Source organism: Macaca mulatta, chromosome Y (genome assembly GCF_049350105.2).
Source record: "Macaca mulatta isolate MMU2019108-1 chromosome Y, T2T-MMU8v2.0, whole genome shotgun sequence".
In the NCBI taxonomy this organism is placed as follows: Eukaryota; Metazoa; Chordata; class Mammalia; order Primates; family Cercopithecidae; genus Macaca; species Macaca mulatta.
The window spans coordinates 15392017-15409980 of NC_133427.1; positions in this window are offsets into that span (position 1 = coordinate 15392017).

The window sequence follows — 17964 nt, forward strand, 5'->3', positions numbered from 1 at the left end:
CAAAGCTTCTCTCACGTTTTTAATGGGGGATATGTCCTTCATCAGCGTAGGCCTCAATTCCATCCAAAGTAGCCCTTCTCGGGTTCCTGAGAGACAGTGTTAAACGACTGCCCCACGAAACGCCGATGTAACGCTGGGAGATGATTTCACACATCGCAAACCAGTTTCTAAGAAAGCTTCTTTTAATGTTTTCTGAGGAGATTTCCTTTGTCACCGTAAGCTTCATTGCGCTAAGAAGCATCCCAAGGCAGATTTCAAGGAAACTGTGTGAGCAAACTGGTCACTGAAGAGACAAGTGTCACTCTGTGAGTTGCATTCACACATCGCAATGCAGTTTCTCAGAACGCTTCCTTCCAGTTTTTATCTGAGGCTATTTCCTTTTCCCCGTAGCCCTCAATAAGCTCCCAAATATCACTTTGCAGAATCCAGGGAAACAGTGCTGGCAAAGGGCTACAAGAAGGGAAGGTGAATCTCTGTGTGGTGAACTGACACATCACAAAGCAATTTCGGAGACAGCTTCTTTCTCGTTACGATCTGAGGATGTTTCCGTTTTCACCGTGGGCCCTCAATGCGCTCCCAGATAGTACTACGCAGATTCCAGGAAAACAGTGTTAGCAAACTGCTTCGCGAAGACTAAGTGGGAACTCTGTGAGATGAATTCACGTTTCACTGAGAAGTTTCTCACAAAGCTTCTTTCCAGTTTTCATTTACGATATTTCCTGGGTCACCGTAAGCTTCATTGCGCTGAGAAACAGCCCAGTGCAGACTGCAATCAAACAGTGTAAGCAAACGGGTCAGTGAAAAGTTGCGTGGAAGTCTAGGAGTCGCATTCACATGTCACAATGCAGTTTCTCCGAAGGCTTCTTTCCAGTTTTTATCTGAGGACCTTTCTTTTCTCACCATATCCCTCCGTGTGCTCCCAAGAGTGGTGAAAGCCTTTGAAATGAACTCACACGTCACAAAGCTGTTTGTCAGAAAGCTGCACCCTGCTTTTTCTCGGAGGATAATCCCTTTCTCCCCACACTCTCCAAACCCATCCGAAATATCAGTTCTCGGAATCCACATAAACAGTGCTGGGAAACGGCTCCAAGAAACAGTGATGTAACTCGGTCAGATGAAGTCACGTATCTGAAAGCAATTTCTGAGGAAGCTTCTGTCATTTTTATCTAGGGATACTTCCTTTGTCACGGTAAGCTGCGTAGCTCCAAGAAGTCTCCCATTGCGGATTTCAAGGAAACGGTCTTGTCAAACTCATCACGGAGAAGTGTAACTCTGGGAGGTGCACTCACACAGCGCAATGCAGTTTCTCACAAAGCTTCTTTCCAGTGTGCATCTGAGGCTATTTCCTTTTCACCGGAGCCCTCAGTGAGCTCCCAAATATCACTTTGCAAATTCCACGAGAACAGTCTTCGCGAAGGGCTTCATTAGGAGAAAGCTGCAATTCTGTGAGATGAATTCACAGATCACAAAGAAGTTTCTCAGAAAGCTTCTTTCTCCTTTGTAACGGAGGATATTTCCTTTGGCCCCGTAGTCCTCAAAGGGGTCTGAAATATCAGTTTCCAGATTCACAGAAACGGGGGTAGCCAACGGCTCCATGAAACGCAGGTGTAATTCAGTGAGTTGAAGTCACACATCACAAAGCAGTTTCTCAGAAAGCTTCTATTTTTCGTTTTCGAGCTGAGGTTATTTGTGGTATCGGAGCCCCACTGTGTGTCTTAGAGCAGATTCTGCGAAATCACTGTGAGCAAGCGTCTCAAGGGAAACAATGGTAGAACTCTGTGAGCCGAAGTCACCCACAGCAAAGGAGTTTCAGAGGAGGCCTCTCTGCAGATTGGTCTGAGGAGATTTCACGATTCACCTTGGGATTCAACGCTATCAAAGATATCACTCGTGAGATTCTACAAACACAGTGCTAGCAAACTCCTCATGAAAGAGTGGTGTAACCCTTTGAAATGAATTCACACATCACAAAGCAGTTTCTCAGAAAGCTTCCTTCTGCTTTTTCTCGGAGGATAGTTCCTGCCTCCCAGCCGAAATTATCAGTTCCCATCCGAAATTATCAGTTCTCAGAATCCACAAAAACAGTGCTAGGAAACGGCTCCAAGACACAGTGATGTAACTCTGGGAGCTGAAGTCTCGTATCTGAAAGCAATTCCCGAGGAAGCTTCTTTCATTTCTTATCTGAGGATATTTCCTTTGTCACCGTAAGCTGCTAGCGCTGAGAAGTATCTCATCGCAAGCTTCAAGAAAACGGTGTTGGCAAACTGATCACTGAAGAGAAGAGTGTAACTCCGTGAGGTGCATTCACACACCGCAATGCAGTTTCTCAGAAAGCTTCCTTCCGCTTCTTATCTGAGGATATTTTCTTTTCCCCGCAGCCCACAATGAGCTCCCAAATGTCACTTTGCAGAATCCACGGCAACAGTGTTAGCAAACTGCTACAAGAAGGTAAAGGTGAAACTCTGTGTGGTGGATTCAACATCACAGAGCAATTTCTGAGACTGCTTCTTTCTAGTTAATATCGGAGGATGTTTCCGTGTTCACTGTGGGCCTCAATGCGCCCCCAAATATCACTTTGCAGATTCCACGAAAACGGTGTTCGCAAACTGCTTCCTGAAGACTCAGTTGTAACTCTGTGTGATGAATTCACGTATCACACAGAAGTTTTTCACACAGCTTCGCTCACGTTTTGCATCGAGGGTATTTCAGCGTAGGCCTGAATTCGAACCGAAGTAGCCCTTCTCAGGTTCCTCAAAGACAGTGTTAAATGACTCTTCCACGAAAGGGGTGTGTAACTCTGTGAGATGAATTCTCACATCACGATCCAGTTTCTAAGACAGCTTCTTTTCTCATTTTATCTGAGGCTATGCCCTCTGTAAGCTTCATTGCGCTAAGAAGTATGCCATGGCAGATTTCAGGAAAACTGTGTGAGCAAGTTGATCACTGAAGAGAAAACTGTAACTCCGTGAGTTGCATTCACACATCCCAACGCCGTTTCTCAAAACACTTCTTTCTTGTTTGTGTCTGAGGATATTTCCCTTTTCACCATAGGCCTCAATGAGCTCCCAAACATCCCTTTGCGGAATCCATGAAAACAGTGTTAGCATACTGCTACAAGAGGGTAAAAGTGAAGCTCCGTGTGGGGAATTCAACATCACAAAGCAATGTCTGAGTCAGCTTCTTTCTAGTTATCGTCTGAGGATGTTTCCTTTGGCACCATGGGCCCTGAATGCGCCCCCAAATATCACTTTGCAGATTCCAGGAAAACAGTGGTGGCAAACTGCTTCCTGAAGATTCAGCTGTAACTCTAAGTGTTGAATTCACGTAGCACAGAGAAGTGTCTCACAAAGCTTCTCTCACGTTTTTAATGGGGGATATGTCCTTCATCAGCGTAGGCCTCAATTCCATCCAAAGTAGCCCTTCTCGGGTTCCTGAGAGACAGTGTTAAACGACTGCCCCACGAAACGCCGACGTAACGCCGGGAGATGATTTCACACATCGCAAACCAGTTTCTAAGAAAGCTTCTTTTAATGTTTTCTGAGGAGATTTCCTTTGTCACCGTAAGCTTCATTGCGCTAAGAAGCATCCCAAGGCAGATTTCAAGGAAACTGTGTGAGCAAACTGGTCACTGAAGAGACAAGTGTCACTCTGTGAGTTGCATTCACACATCGCAATGCAGTTTCTCAGAACGCTTCCTTCCAGTTTTTATCTGAGGCAATTTCCTTTTCCCCGTAGCCCTCAATGAGCTCCCAAATATCACTTTGCAGAATCCAGGGAAACAGTGCTGGCAAAGGGCTACAAGAAGGGAAGGTGAATCTCTGTGTGGTGAACTGACACATCACAAAGCAATTTCGGAGACAGCTTCTTTCTCGTTACGATCTGAGGATGTTTCCGTTTTCACCGTGGGCCCTCAATGCGCTCCCAGATAGTACCACGCAGATTCCAGGAAAACGGTGTTAGCAAACTGCTTCGCGAAGACTAAGTGGGAACTCTGTGAGATGAATTCACGTTTCACTGAGAAGTTTCTCACAAAGCTTCTTTCCAGTTTTCATTTACGATATTTCCTGGGTCACCGTAAGCTTCATTGCGCTGAGAACGAGCCCAGTGCAGACTGCAATCAAACAGTGTTAGCAAACGGGTCAGTGAAAAGTTGCGTGGAAGTCTAGGAGTCGCATTCACATGTCACAATGCAGTTTCTCCGAAGGCTTCTTTCCAGTTTTTATCTGAGGACCTTTCTTTTCTCACCATATCCCTCCGTGTGCTCCCAAGAGTGGTGAAAGCCTTTGAAATGAACTCACACGTCACAAAGCTTTCTCAGAAAGCTGCACCCTGCTTTTTCTCGGAGGATAATCCCTTTCTCCCCACACTCTCCAAACCCATCCGAAATATCAGTTCTCAGAATCCACATAAACAGTGCTGGGAAACGGCTCCAAGAAACAGTGATGTAACTCGGTCAGATGAAGTCACGTATCTGAAAGCAATTTCTGAGGAAGCTTCTGTCATTTTTATCTAGGGATACTTCCTTTGTCACGGTAAGCTGCGTAGCTCCAAGAAGACTCCCATTGCGGATTTCAAGGAAACGGTCTTGTCAAACTCATCACGGAAAAGTGTAACTCTGGGAGGTGCACTCACACAGCGCAATGCAGTTTCTCACAAAGCTTCTTTCCAGTGTGCATCTGAGGCTATTTCCTTTTCATCGGAGCCCTCAGTGAGCTCCCAAATATCACTTTGCAAATTCCACGAGAACAGTCTTCGCGAAGGGCTTCATTAGGAGAAAGCTGCAATTCTGTGAGATGAATTCACAGATCACAAAGAAGTTTCTCAGAAAGCTTCTTTCTCCATTGTAACGGAGGATATTTCACAAAGCTTCTTTCCAGTTTTCATTTACGATATTTCCTGGGTCACCGTAGGCTTCATTGCGCTGAGAAATAGCCCAGTGCAGACTGCAATCAAACAGTGTTAGCAAACGGGTCAGTGAAAAGTTGCGTGGAAGTCTAGGAGTCGCATTCACATGTCACAATGCAGTTTCTCCGAAGGCTTCTTTCCAGTTTTTATCTGAGGACCTTTCTTTTCTCACCATATACCTCCGTGTGCTCCCAAGAGTGGTGAAAGCCTTTTGATATTTCCTTTGGCCCCGTAGTCCTCAAAGGGGTCTGAAATATCAGTTTCCAGATTCCACAGAAACGGGGGTAGCCAACGGCTCCATGAAACGCAGGTGTAATTCAGTGAGTTGAAGTCACACATCACAAAGCAGTTTCTCAGAAAGCTTCTATTTTTCGTTTTCGAGCTGAGGTTATTTGTGGTCTCGGAGCCCCACTGTGTGTCTTAGAGCAGATTCTGCGAAAACACTGTTAGCAAGCGTCTCAAGGGAAACAATGGTAGAACTCTGTGAGCCGAAGTCACCCAGAGCAAAGGAGTTTCAGAGGAGGCGTCTCTGCAGATTTGTCTGAGGAGATTTCATGATTCACCATGGGATTCAACGTTATCCAAGATATCACTCGTGAGATTCTACAAACACAGTGCTAGCAAACTCCTCATGAAAGAGTGGTGTAACCCTTTGAAATGAATTCACACATCACAAAGCAGTTTCTCAGAAAGCTTCCTTCCGCTTTTTCTCGGAGGATAGTTCCTGCCTCCCAGCCGAAATTATCAGTTCCCATCCGAAATTATCGGTTCTCAGAATCCACAAAAACAGTGCTAGGAAACAGCTCCAAGACACAGTGATGTAACTCTGGGAGCTGAAGTCTCGTATCTGAAAGCAATTCCCGAGGCAGCTTCTTTCATTTCTTATCTGAGGATATTTCCTTTGTCACCGTAAGCTGCTAGCGCTGAGAAGTATCTCATCGCAAGCTTCAAGAAAACGGTGTTGGCAAACTGATCACTGAAGAGAAGAGTGTAACTCCGTGAGGTGCATTCACACACCGCAATGCAGTTTCTCAGAAAGCTTCTGACCGCTTCTTATCTGAGGATATTTTCTTTTCCCCGTAGCCCACAATGAGCTCCCAAAGATCACTTTGCAGAATCCACGGCAACAGTGTTAGCAAACTGCTACAAGAAGGTAAAGGTGAATCTCTGTGTGGTGGATTCAACATCACAGAGCAATTTCTGAGACTGCCTCTTTCTAGTTAATATCGGAGGATGTTTCTGTGTTCACTATGGGCCTCAATGCGCCCCCAAATATCACTTTGCAGATTCCACGAAAACGGTGTTAGCAAACTGCTTCCTGAAGACTCAGTTGTAACTCTGTGTGATGAATTCACGTATCACACAGAAGTTTCTCACACAGCTTCGCTCACGTTTTGCATCGAGGGTATTTCAGCGTAGGCCTGAATTCGAACCGAAGTAGCCCTTCTCAGGTTCCTCAAAGACAGTGTTAAATGACTCTTCCACGAAAGGGGTGTGTAACTCTGTGAGATGAATTCTCACATCACGATCCAGTTTCTAAGACAGCTTCTTTTCTCATTTTATCTGAGGCTATGCCCTCTGTAAGCTTCATTGCGCTAAGAAATATATGCCATGGCAGATTTCAGGAAAACTGTGTGAGCAAGTTGATCACTGAAGAGAAAACTGTAACTCCGTGAGTTGCATTCACACATCCCAACGCCGTTTCTCAAAACACTTCTTTCTTGTTTGTGTCTGAGGATATTTCCCTTTTCACCATAGGCCTCAATGAGCTCCCAAACATCCCTTTGCGGAATCCATGAAAACAGTGTTAGCATACTGCTACAAGAGGGTAAAGGTGAAGCTCCGTGTGGGGAATTCAACATCACAAAGCAATGTCTGAGTCAGCTTCTTTCTAGTTATGGTCCGAGGATGTTTCCTTTTGCACCATGGGCCCTGAATGCGCCCCCAAATATCACTTTGCAGATTCCCGGAAAACAGTGGTGGCAAACTGCTTCCTGAAGATTCAGCTGTAACTCTATGTGTTGAATTCACGTAGCACAGAGAAGTGTCTCACAAAGCTTCTCTCACGTTTTTAATGGGGGATATGTCCTTCATCAGCGTAGGCCTCAATTCCATCCAAAGTAGCCCTTCTCGGGTTCCTGAGAGACAGTGTTAAACGACTGCCCCACGAAACGCCGACGTAACGCCGGGAGATGATTTCACACATCGCAAACCAGTTTCTAAGAAAGCTTCTTTTAATGTTTTCTGAGGAGATTTCCTTTGTCACCGTAAGCTTCATTGCGCTAAGAAGCATCCCAAGGCAGATTTCAAGGAAACTGTGTGAGCAAACTGGTCACTGAAGAGACAAGTGTCACTCTGTGAGTTGCATTCACACATCGCAATGCAGTTTCTCAGAACGCTTCCTTCCAGTTTTTATCTGAGGCAATTTCCTTTTCCCTCTAGCCCTCAATGAGCTCCCAAATATCACTTTGCAGAATCCAGGGAAACAGTGCTGGCAAAGGGCTACAAGAAGGGAAGGTGAATCTCTGTGTGGTGAACTGACACATCACAAAGCAATTTCGGAGACAGCTTCTTTCTCGTTACGATCTGAGGATGTTTCCGTTTTCACCGTGGGCCCTCAATGCGCTCCCAGATAGTACTACGCAGATTCCAGGAAAACGGTGTTAGCAAACTGCTTCGCGAAGACTAAGTGGGAACTCTGTGAGATGAATTCACGTTTCACTGAGAAGTTTCTCACAAAGCTTCTTTCCAGTTTTCATTTACGATATTTCCTGGGTCACCGTAAGCTTCATTGCGCTGAGAACGAGCCCAGTGCAGACTGCAATCAAACAGTGTTAGCAAACGGGTCAGTGAAAAGTTGCGTGGAAGTCTAGGAGTCGCATTCACATGTCACAATGCAGTTTCTCCGAAGGCTTCTTTCCAGTTTTTATCTGAGGACCTTTCTTTTCTCACCATATCCCTCCGTGTGCTCCCAAGAGTGGTGAAAGCCTTTGAAATGAACTCACACGTCACAAAGCTGTTTCTCAGAAAGCTGCACCCTGCTTTTTCTCGGAGGATAATCCCTTTCTCCCCACACTCTCCAAACCCATCCGAAATATCAGTTCTCAGAATCCACATAAACAGCGCTGGGAAACGGCTCCAAGAAACAGTGATGTAACTCGGTCAGATGAAGTCACGTATCTGAAAGCAATTTCTGAGGAAGCTTCTGTCATTTTTATCTAGGGATACTTCCTTTGTCACGGTAAGCTGCGTAGCTCCAAGAAGTCTCCCATTGCGGATTTCTAGGAAACGGTCTTGTCAAACTCATCACGGAAAAGTGTAACTCTGGGAGGTGCACTCACACAGCGCAATGCAGTTTCTCACAAAGCTTCTTTCCAGTGTGCATCTGAGGCTATTTCCTTTTCACCGGAGCCCTCAGTGAGCTCCCAAATATCACTTTGCAAATTCCACGAGAACAGTCTTCGGAAAGGGCTTCATTAGGAGAAAGCTGCAATTCTGTGAGATGAATTCACAGATCACAAAGAAGTTTCTCAGAAAGCTTCTTTCTCCTTTGTAACGGAGGATATTTCACAAAGCTTCTTTCCAGTTTTCATTTACGATATTTCCTGGGTCACCGTAGGCTTCATGGCGTTGAGAAATAGCCCAGTGCAGACTGCAATCAAACAGAGTTAGCAAACGGGTCAGTGAAAAGTTGCGTGGAAGTCTAGGAGTCGCATTCACATGTCACAATGCAGTTTCTCCGAAGGCTTCTTTCCAGTTTTTATCTGAGGACCTTTCTTTTCTCACCATATCCCTCCGTGTGCTCCCAAGAGTGGTGAAAGCCTTTTGATATTTCCTTTGGCCCCGTAGTCCTCAAAGGGGTCTGAAATATCAGTTTCCAGATTCCACAGAAACGGGGGTAGCCAACGGCTCCATGAAACGCAGGTGTAATTCAGTGAGTTGAAGTCACACATCACAAAGCAGTTTCTCAGAAAGCTTCTATTTTTCGTTTTCGAACTGAGGTTATTTGTGGTCTCGGAGCCCCACTGTGTGTCTTAGAGCAGATTCTGCGAAAACACTGTTAGCAAGCGTCTCAAGGGAAACAATGGTAGAACTCTGTGAGCCGAAGTCACCCAGAGCAAAGGAGTTTCAGAGGAGACCTCTCTGCAGATTTGTCTGAGGAGATTTCATGATTCACCATGGGATTCAACGTTATCCAAGATATCACTCGTGAGATTCTACAAACACAGTGGTAGCAAACTCCTCATGAAAGAGTGGTGTAACCCTTTGAAATGAATTCACACATCACAAAGCAGTTTCTCAGAAAGCTTCCTTCCGCTTTTTCTCGGAGGATAGTTCCTGCCTCCCAGCCGAAATTATCAGTTCCCATCCTAAATTATCGGTTCTCAGAATCCACAAAAACAGTGCTAGGAAACGGCTCCAAGACACAGTGATGTAACTCTGGGAGCTGAAGTCTCGTATCTGAAAGCAATTCCCGAGGAAGCTTCTTTCATTTCTTATCTGAGGATATTTCCTTTGTCACCGTAAGCTGCTAGCGCTGAGAAGTATCTCATCGCAAGCTTCAAGAAAACGGTGTTGGCAAACTGATCACTGAAGAGAAGAGTGTAACTCCGTGAGGTGCATTCACACACCGCAATGCAGTTTCTCAGAAAGCTTCTGTCCGCTTCTTATCTGAGGTTATTTTCTTTTCCCCGTAGCCCACAATGAGCTCCCAAAGATCACTTTGCAGAATCCACGGCAACAGTGTTAGCAAACTGCTACAAGAAGGTAAAGGTGAATCTCTGTGTGGTGGATTCAACATCACAGAGCAATTTCTGAGACTGCTTCTTTCTAGTTAATATCGGAGGATGTTTCCGTGTTCACTATGGGCCTCAATGCGCCCCCAAATATCACTTTGCAGATTCCACGAAAACGGTGTTAGCAAACTGCTTCCTGAAGACTCAGTTGTAACTCTGTGTGATGAATTCACGTATCACAGAGAAGTTTCTCACACAGCTTCGCTCACGTTTTGCATCGAGGGTATTTCAGCGTAGGCCTGAATTCGAACCGAAGTAGCCCTTCTCAGGTTCCTCAAAGACAGTGTTAAATGATTCTTCCACGAAAGGGGTGTGTAACTCTGTGAGATGAATTCTCACATCACGATCCAGTTTCTAAGACAGCTTCTTTTCTCATTTTATCTGAGGCTATGCCCTCTGTAAGGTTCATTGCGCTAAGAAATATGCCATGGCAGATTTCAGGAAAACTGTGTGAGCAAGTTGATCACTGAAGAGAAAACTGTAACTCCGTGAGTTGCATTCACACATCCCAACGCCGTTTCTCAAAACACTTCTTTCTTGTTTGTGTCTGAGGATATTTCCCTTTTCACCATAGGCCTCAATGAGCTCCCAAACATCCCTTTGCGGAATCCATGAAAACAGTGTTAGCATACTGCTACAAGATGGTAAATGTGAAGCTCCGTGTGGGGAATTCAACATCACAAAGCAATGTCTGAGTCAGCTTCTTTCTAGTTATCGTCTGAGGATGTTTCCTTTTGCACCATGGGCCCTGAATGCGCCGCCAAATATCACTTTGCAGATTCCCGGAAAACAGTGGTGGCAAACTGCTTCCTGAAGATTCAGCTGTAACGCTATGTGTTGAATTCACATAGCACAGAGAAGTGTCTCACAAAGCTTCTCTCACGTTTTTAATGGGGGATATGTCCTTCATCAGCGTAGGCCTCAATTCCATCCAAAGTAGCCCTTCTAGGGTTCCTGAGAGACAGCGTTAAACGACTGCCCCACGAAACGCCGATGTAACGCTGGGAGATGATTTCACACATCGCAAACCAGTTTCTAAGAAAGCTTCTTTTAATGTTTTCTGAGGAGATTTCCTTTGTCACCGTGAGCTTCATTGCGCTAAGAAGCATCCCAAGGCAGATTTCAAGGAAACTGTGTGAGCAAACTGGTCACTGAAGAGACAAGTGTCACTCTGTGAGTTGCATTCACACATCGCAATGCAGTTTCTCAGAACGCTTCCTTCCAGTTTTTATCTGAGGCTATTTCCTTTTCCCCGTAGCCCTCAATGAGCTCCCAAATATCACTTTGCAGAATCCAGGGAAACAGTGCTGGCAAAGGGCTACAAGAAGGGAAGGTGAATCTCTGTGTGGTGAACTGACACATCACAAAGCAATTTCAGAGACAGCTTCTTTCTCGTTACGTTCTGAGGATGTTTCCGTTTTCACCGTGGGCCCTCAATGCGCTCCCAGATAGTACTACGCAGATTCCAGGAAAACGGTGTTAGCAAACTGCTTCGCGAAGACTAAGTGGGAACTCTGTGAGATGAATTCACGTTTCACTGAGAAGTTTCTCACAAAGCTTCTTTCCAGTTTTCATTTACGATATTTCCTGGGTCACCGTAAGCTTCATTGCGCTGAGAAATAGCCCAGTGCAGACTGCAATCAAACAGTGTTAGCAAACGGGTCAGTGAAAAGTTGCGTGGAAGTCTAGGAGTCGCATTCACATGTCACAATGCAGTTTCTCCGAAGGCTTCTTTCCAGTTTTTATCTGAGGACCTTTCTTTTCTCACCATATCCCTCCGTGAGCTCCCAAGAGTGGTGAAAGCCTTTGAAATGAACTCACACGTCACAAAGCTGTTTCTCAGAAAGCTGCACCCTGCTTTTTCTCGGAGGATAATCCTTTTCTCCCCACACTCTCCAAACCCATCCGAAATATCAGTTCTCAGAATCCACATAAACAGTGCTGGGAAACGGCTCCAAGAAACAGTGATGTAACTCGGTCAGATGAAGTCACGTATCTGAAAGCAATTTCTGAGGAAGCTTCTGTCATTTTTATCTAGGGATACTTCCTTTGTCACGGTAAGCTGCGTAGCTCCAAGAAGTCTCCCATTGCGGATTTCAAGGAAACGGTCTTGTCAAACTCATCACGGAAAAGTGTAACTCTGGGAGGTGCACTCACACAGCGCAATGCAGTTTCTCACAAAGCTTCTTTCCAGTGTGCATCTGAGGCTATTTCCTTTTCATCGGAGCCCTCAGTGAGCTCCCAAATATCACTTTGCAAATTCCACGAGAACAGTCTTCGCGAAGGGCTTCATTAGGAGAAAGCTGCAATTCTGTGAGATGAATTCACAGATCACAAAGAAGTTTCTCAGAAAGCTTCTTTCTCCATTGTAACGGAGGATATTTCACAAAGCTTCTTTCCAGTTTTCATTTACGATATTTCCTGGGTCACCGTAGGCTTCATTGCGCTGAGAAATAGCCCAGTGCAGACTGCAATCAAACAGTGTTAGCAAACGGGTCAGTGAAAAGTTGCGTGGAAGTCTAGGAGTCGCATTCACATGTCACAATGCAGTTTCTCCGAAGGCTTCTTTCCAGTTTTTATCTGAGGACCTTTCTTTTCTCACCATATACCTCCGTGTGCTCCCAAGAGTGGTGAAAGCCTTTTGATATTTCCTTTGGCCCCGTAGTCCTCAAAGGGGTCTGAAATATCAGTTTCCAGATTCCACAGAAACGGGGGTAGCCAACGGCTCCATGAAACGCAGGTGTAATTCAGTGAGTTGAAGTCACACATCACAAAGCAGTTTCTCAGAAAGCTTCTATTTTTCGTTTTCGAGCTGAGGTTATTTGTGGTCTCGGAGCCCCACTGTGTGTCTTAGAGCAGATTCTGCGAAAACACTGTTAGCAAGCGTCTCAAGGGAAACAATGGTAGAACTCTGTGAGCCGAAGTCACCCAGAGCAAAGGAGTTTCAGAGGAGGCGTCTCTGCAGATTTGTCTGAGGAGATTTCATGATTCACCATGGGATTCAACGTTATCCAAGATATCACTCGTGAGATTCTACAAACACAGTGCTAGCAAACTCCTCATGAAAGAGTGGTGTAACCCTTTGAAATGAATTCACACATCACAAAGCAGTTTCTCAGAAAGCTTCCTTCCGCTTTTTCTCGGAGGATAGTTCCTGCCTCCCAGCCGAAATTATCAGTTCCCATCCGAAATTATCGGTTCTCAGAATCCACAAAAACAGTGCTAGGAAACAGCTCCAAGACACAGTGATGTAACTCTGGGAGCTGAAGTCTCGTATCTGAAAGCAATTCCCGAGGCAGCTTCTTTCATTTCTTATCTGAGGATATTTCCTTTGTCACCGTAAGCTGCTAGCGCTGAGAAGTATCTCATCGCAAGCTTCAAGAAAACGGTGTTGGCAAACTGATCACTGAAGAGAAGAGTGTAACTCCGTGAGGTGCATTCACACACCGCAATGCAGTTTCTCAGAAAGCTTCTGACCGCTTCTTATCTGAGGATATTTTCTTTTCCCCGTAGCCCACAATGAGCTCCCAAAGATCACTTTGCAGAATCCACGGCAACAGTGTTAGCAAACTGCTACAAGAAGGTAAAGGTGAATCTCTGTGTGGTGGATTCAACATCACAGAGCAATTTCTGAGACTGCCTCTTTCTAGTTAATATCGGAGGATGTTTCTGTGTTCACTATGGGCCTCAATGCGCCCCCAAATATCACTTTGCAGATTCCACGAAAACGGTGTTAGCAAACTGCTTCCTGAAGACTCAGTTGTAACTCTGTGTGATGAATTCACGTATCACACAGAAGTTTCTCACACAGCTTCGCTCACGTTTTGCATCGAGGGTATTTCAGCGTAGGCCTGAATTCGAACCGAAGTAGCCCTTCTCAGGTTCCTCAAAGACAGTGTTAAATGACTCTTCCACGAAAGGGGTGTGTAACTCTGTGAGATGAATTCTCACATCACGATCCAGTTTCTAAGACAGCTTCTTTTCTCATTTTATCTGAGGCTATGCCCTCTGTAAGCTTCATTGCGCTAAGAAATATATGCCATGGCAGATTTCAGGAAAACTGTGTGAGCAAGTTGATCACTGAAGAGAAAACTGTAACTCCGTGAGTTGCATTCACACATCCCAACGCCGTTTCTCAAAACACTTCTTTCTTGTTTGTGTCTGAGGATATTTCCCTTTTCACCATAGGCCTCAATGAGCTCCCAAACATCCCTTTGCGGAATCCATGAAAACAGTGTTAGCATACTGCTACAAGAGGGTAAAGGTGAAGCTCCGTGTGGGGAATTCAACATCACAAAGCAATGTCTGAGTCAGCTTCTTTCTAGTTATGGTCCGAGGATGTTTCCTTTTGCACCATGGGCCCTGAATGCGCCCCCAAATATCACTTTGCAGATTCCCGGAAAACAGTGGTGGCAAACTGCTTCCTGAAGATTCAGCTGTAACTCTATGTGTTGAATTCACGTAGCACAGAGAAGTGTCTCACAAAGCTTCTCTCACGTTTTTAATGGGGGATATGTCCTTCATCAGCGTAGGCCTCAATTCCATCCAAAGTAGCCCTTCTCGGGTTCCTGAGAGACAGTGTTAAACGACTGCCCCACGAAACGCCGACGTAACGCCGGGAGATGATTTCACACATCGCAAACCAGTTTCTAAGAAAGCTTCTTTTAATGTTTTCTGAGGAGATTTCCTTTGTCACCGTAAGCTTCATTGCGCTAAGAAGCATCCCAAGGCAGATTTCAAGGAAACTGTGTGAGCAAACTGGTCACTGAAGAGACAAGTGTCACTCTGTGAGTTGCATTCACACATCGCAATGCAGTTTCTCAGAACGCTTCCTTCCAGTTTTTATCTGAGGCAATTTCCTTTTCCCTCTAGCCCTCAATGAGCTCCCAAATATCACTTTGCAGAATCCAGGGAAACAGTGCTGGCAAAGGGCTACAAGAAGGGAAGGTGAATCTCTGTGTGGTGAACTGACACATCACAAAGCAATTTCGGAGACAGCTTCTTTCTCGTTACGATCTGAGGATGTTTCCGTTTTCACCGTGGGCCCTCAATGCGCTCCCAGATAGTACTACGCAGATTCCAGGAAAACGGTGTTAGCAAACTGCTTCGCGAAGACTAAGTGGGAACTCTGTGAGATGAATTCACGTTTCACTGAGAAGTTTCTCACAAAGCTTCTTTCCAGTTTTCATTTACGATATTTCCTGGGTCACCGTAAGCTTCATTGCGCTGAGAACGAGCCCAGTGCAGACTGCAATCAAACAGTGTTAGCAAACGGGTCAGTGAAAAGTTGCGTGGAAGTCTAGGAGTCGCATTCACATGTCACAATGCAGTTTCTCCGAAGGCTTCTTTCCAGTTTTTATCTGAGGACCTTTCTTTTCTCACCATATCCCTCCGTGTGCTCCCAAGAGTGGTGAAAGCCTTTGAAATGAACTCACACGTCACAAAGCTGTTTCTCAGAAAGCTGCACCCTGCTTTTTCTCGGAGGATAATCCCTTTCTCCCCACACTCTCCAAACCCATCCGAAATATCAGTTCTCAGAATCCACATAAACAGCGCTGGGAAACGGCTCCAAGAAACAGTGATGTAACTCGGTCAGATGAAGTCACGTATCTGAAAGCAATTTCTGAGGAAGCTTCTGTCATTTTTATCTAGGGATACTTCCTTTGTCACGGTAAGCTGCGTAGCTCCAAGAAGTCTCCCATTGCGGATTTCTAGGAAACGGTCTTGTCAAACTCATCACGGAAAAGTGTAACTCTGGGAGGTGCACTCACACAGCGCAATGCAGTTTCTCACAAAGCTTCTTTCCAGTGTGCATCTGAGGCTATTTCCTTTTCACCGGAGCCCTCAGTGAGCTCCCAAATATCACTTTGCAAATTCCACGAGAACAGTCTTCGGAAAGGGCTTCATTAGGAGAAAGCTGCAATTCTGTGAGATGAATTCACAGATCACAAAGAAGTTTCTCAGAAAGCTTCTTTCTCCTTTGTAACGGAGGATATTTCACAAAGCTTCTTTCCAGTTTTCATTTACGATATTTCCTGGGTCACCGTAGGCTTCATGGCGTTGAGAAATAGCCCAGTGCAGACTGCAATCAAACAGAGTTAGCAAACGGGTCAGTGAAAAGTTGCGTGGAAGTCTAGGAGTCGCATTCACATGTCACAATGCAGTTTCTCCGAAGGCTTCTTTCCAGTTTTTATCTGAGGACCTTTCTTTTCTCACCATATCCCTCCGTGTGCTCCCAAGAGTGGTGAAAGCCTTTTGATATTTCCTTTGGCCCCGTAGTCCTCAAAGGGGTCTGAAATATCAGTTTCCAGATTCCACAGAAACGGGGGTAGCCAACGGCTCCATGAAACGCAGGTGTAATTCAGTGAGTTGAAGTCACACATCACAAAGCAGTTTCTCAGAAAGCTTCTATTTTTCGTTTTCGAACTGAGGTTATTTGTGGTCTCGGAGCCCCACTGTGTGTCTTAGAGCAGATTCTGCGAAAACACTGTTAGCAAGCGTCTCAAGGGAAACAATGGTAGAACTCTGTGAGCCGAAGTCACCCAGAGCAAAGGAGTTTCAGAGGAGACCTCTCTGCAGATTTGTCTGAGGAGATTTCATGATTCACCATGGGATTCAACGTTATCCAAGATATCACTCGTGAGATTCTACAAACACAGTGGTAGCAAACTCCTCATGAAAGAGTGGTGTAACCCTTTGAAATGAATTCACACATCACAAAGCAGTTTCTCAGAAAGCTTCCTTCCGCTTTTTCTCGGAGGATAGTTCCTGCCTCCCAGCCGAAATTATCAGTTCCCATCCTAAATTATCGGTTCTCAGAATCCACAAAAACAGTGCTAGGAAACGGCTCCAAGACACAGTGATGTAACTCTGGGAGCTGAAGTCTCGTATCTGAAAGCAATTCCCGAGGAAGCTTCTTTCATTTCTTATCTGAGGATATTTCCTTTGTCACCGTAAGCTGCTAGCGCTGAGAAGTATCTCATCGCAAGCTTCAAGAAAACGGTGTTGGCAAACTGATCACTGAAGAGAAGAGTGTAACTCCGTGAGGTGCATTCACACACCGCAATGCAGTTTCTCAGAAAGCTTCTGTCCGCTTCTTATCTGAGGTTATTTTCTTTTCCCCGTAGCCCACAATGAGCTCCCAAAGATCACTTTGCAGAATCCACGGCAACAGTGTTAGCAAACTGCTACAAGAAGGTAAAGGTGAATCTCTGTGTGGTGGATTCAACATCACAGAGCAATTTCTGAGACTGCTTCTTTCTAGTTAATATCGGAGGATGTTTCCGTGTTCACTATGGGCCTCAATGCGCCCCCAAATATCACTTTGCAGATTCCACGAAAACGGTGTTAGCAAACTGCTTCCTGAAGACTCAGTTGTAACTCTGTGTGATGAATTCACGTATCACAGAGAAGTTTCTCACACAGCTTCGCTCACGTTTTGCATCGAGGGTATTTCAGCGTAGGCCTGAATTCGAACCGAAGTAGCCCTTCTCAGGTTCCTCAAAGACAGTGTTAAATGATTCTTCCACGAAAGGGGTGTGTAACTCTGTGAGATGAATTCTCACATCACGATCCAGTTTCTAAGACAGCTTCTTTTCTCATTTTATCTGAGGCTATGCCCTCTGTAAGGTTCATTGCGCTAAGAAATATGCCATGGCAGATTTCAGGAAAACTGTGTGAGCAAGTTGATCACTGAAGAGAAAACTGTAACTCCGTGAGTTGCATTCACACATCCCAACGCCGTTTCTCAAAACACTTCTTTCTTGTTTGTGTCTGAGGATATTTCCCTTTTCACCATAGGCCTCAATGAGCTCCCAAACATCCCTTTGCGGAATCCATGAAAACAGTGTTAGCATACTGCTACAAGATGGTAAATGTGAAGCTCCGTGTGGGGAATTCAACATCACAAAGCAATGTCTGAGTCAGCTTCTTTCTAGTTATCGTCTGAGGATGTTTCCTTTTGCACCATGGGCCCTGAATGCGCCGCCAAATATCACTTTGCAGATTCCCGGAAAACAGTGGTGGCAAACTGCTTCCTGAAGATTCAGCTGTAACGCTATGTGTTGAATTCACATAGCACAGAGAAGTGTCTCACAAAGCTTCTCTCACGTTTTTAATGGGGGATATGTCCTTCATCAGCGTAGGCCTCAATTCCATCCAAAGTAGCCCTTCTAGGGTTCCTGAGAGACAGCGTTAAACGACTGCCCCACGAAACGCCGATGTAACGCTGGGAGATGATTTCACACATCGCAAACCAGTTTCT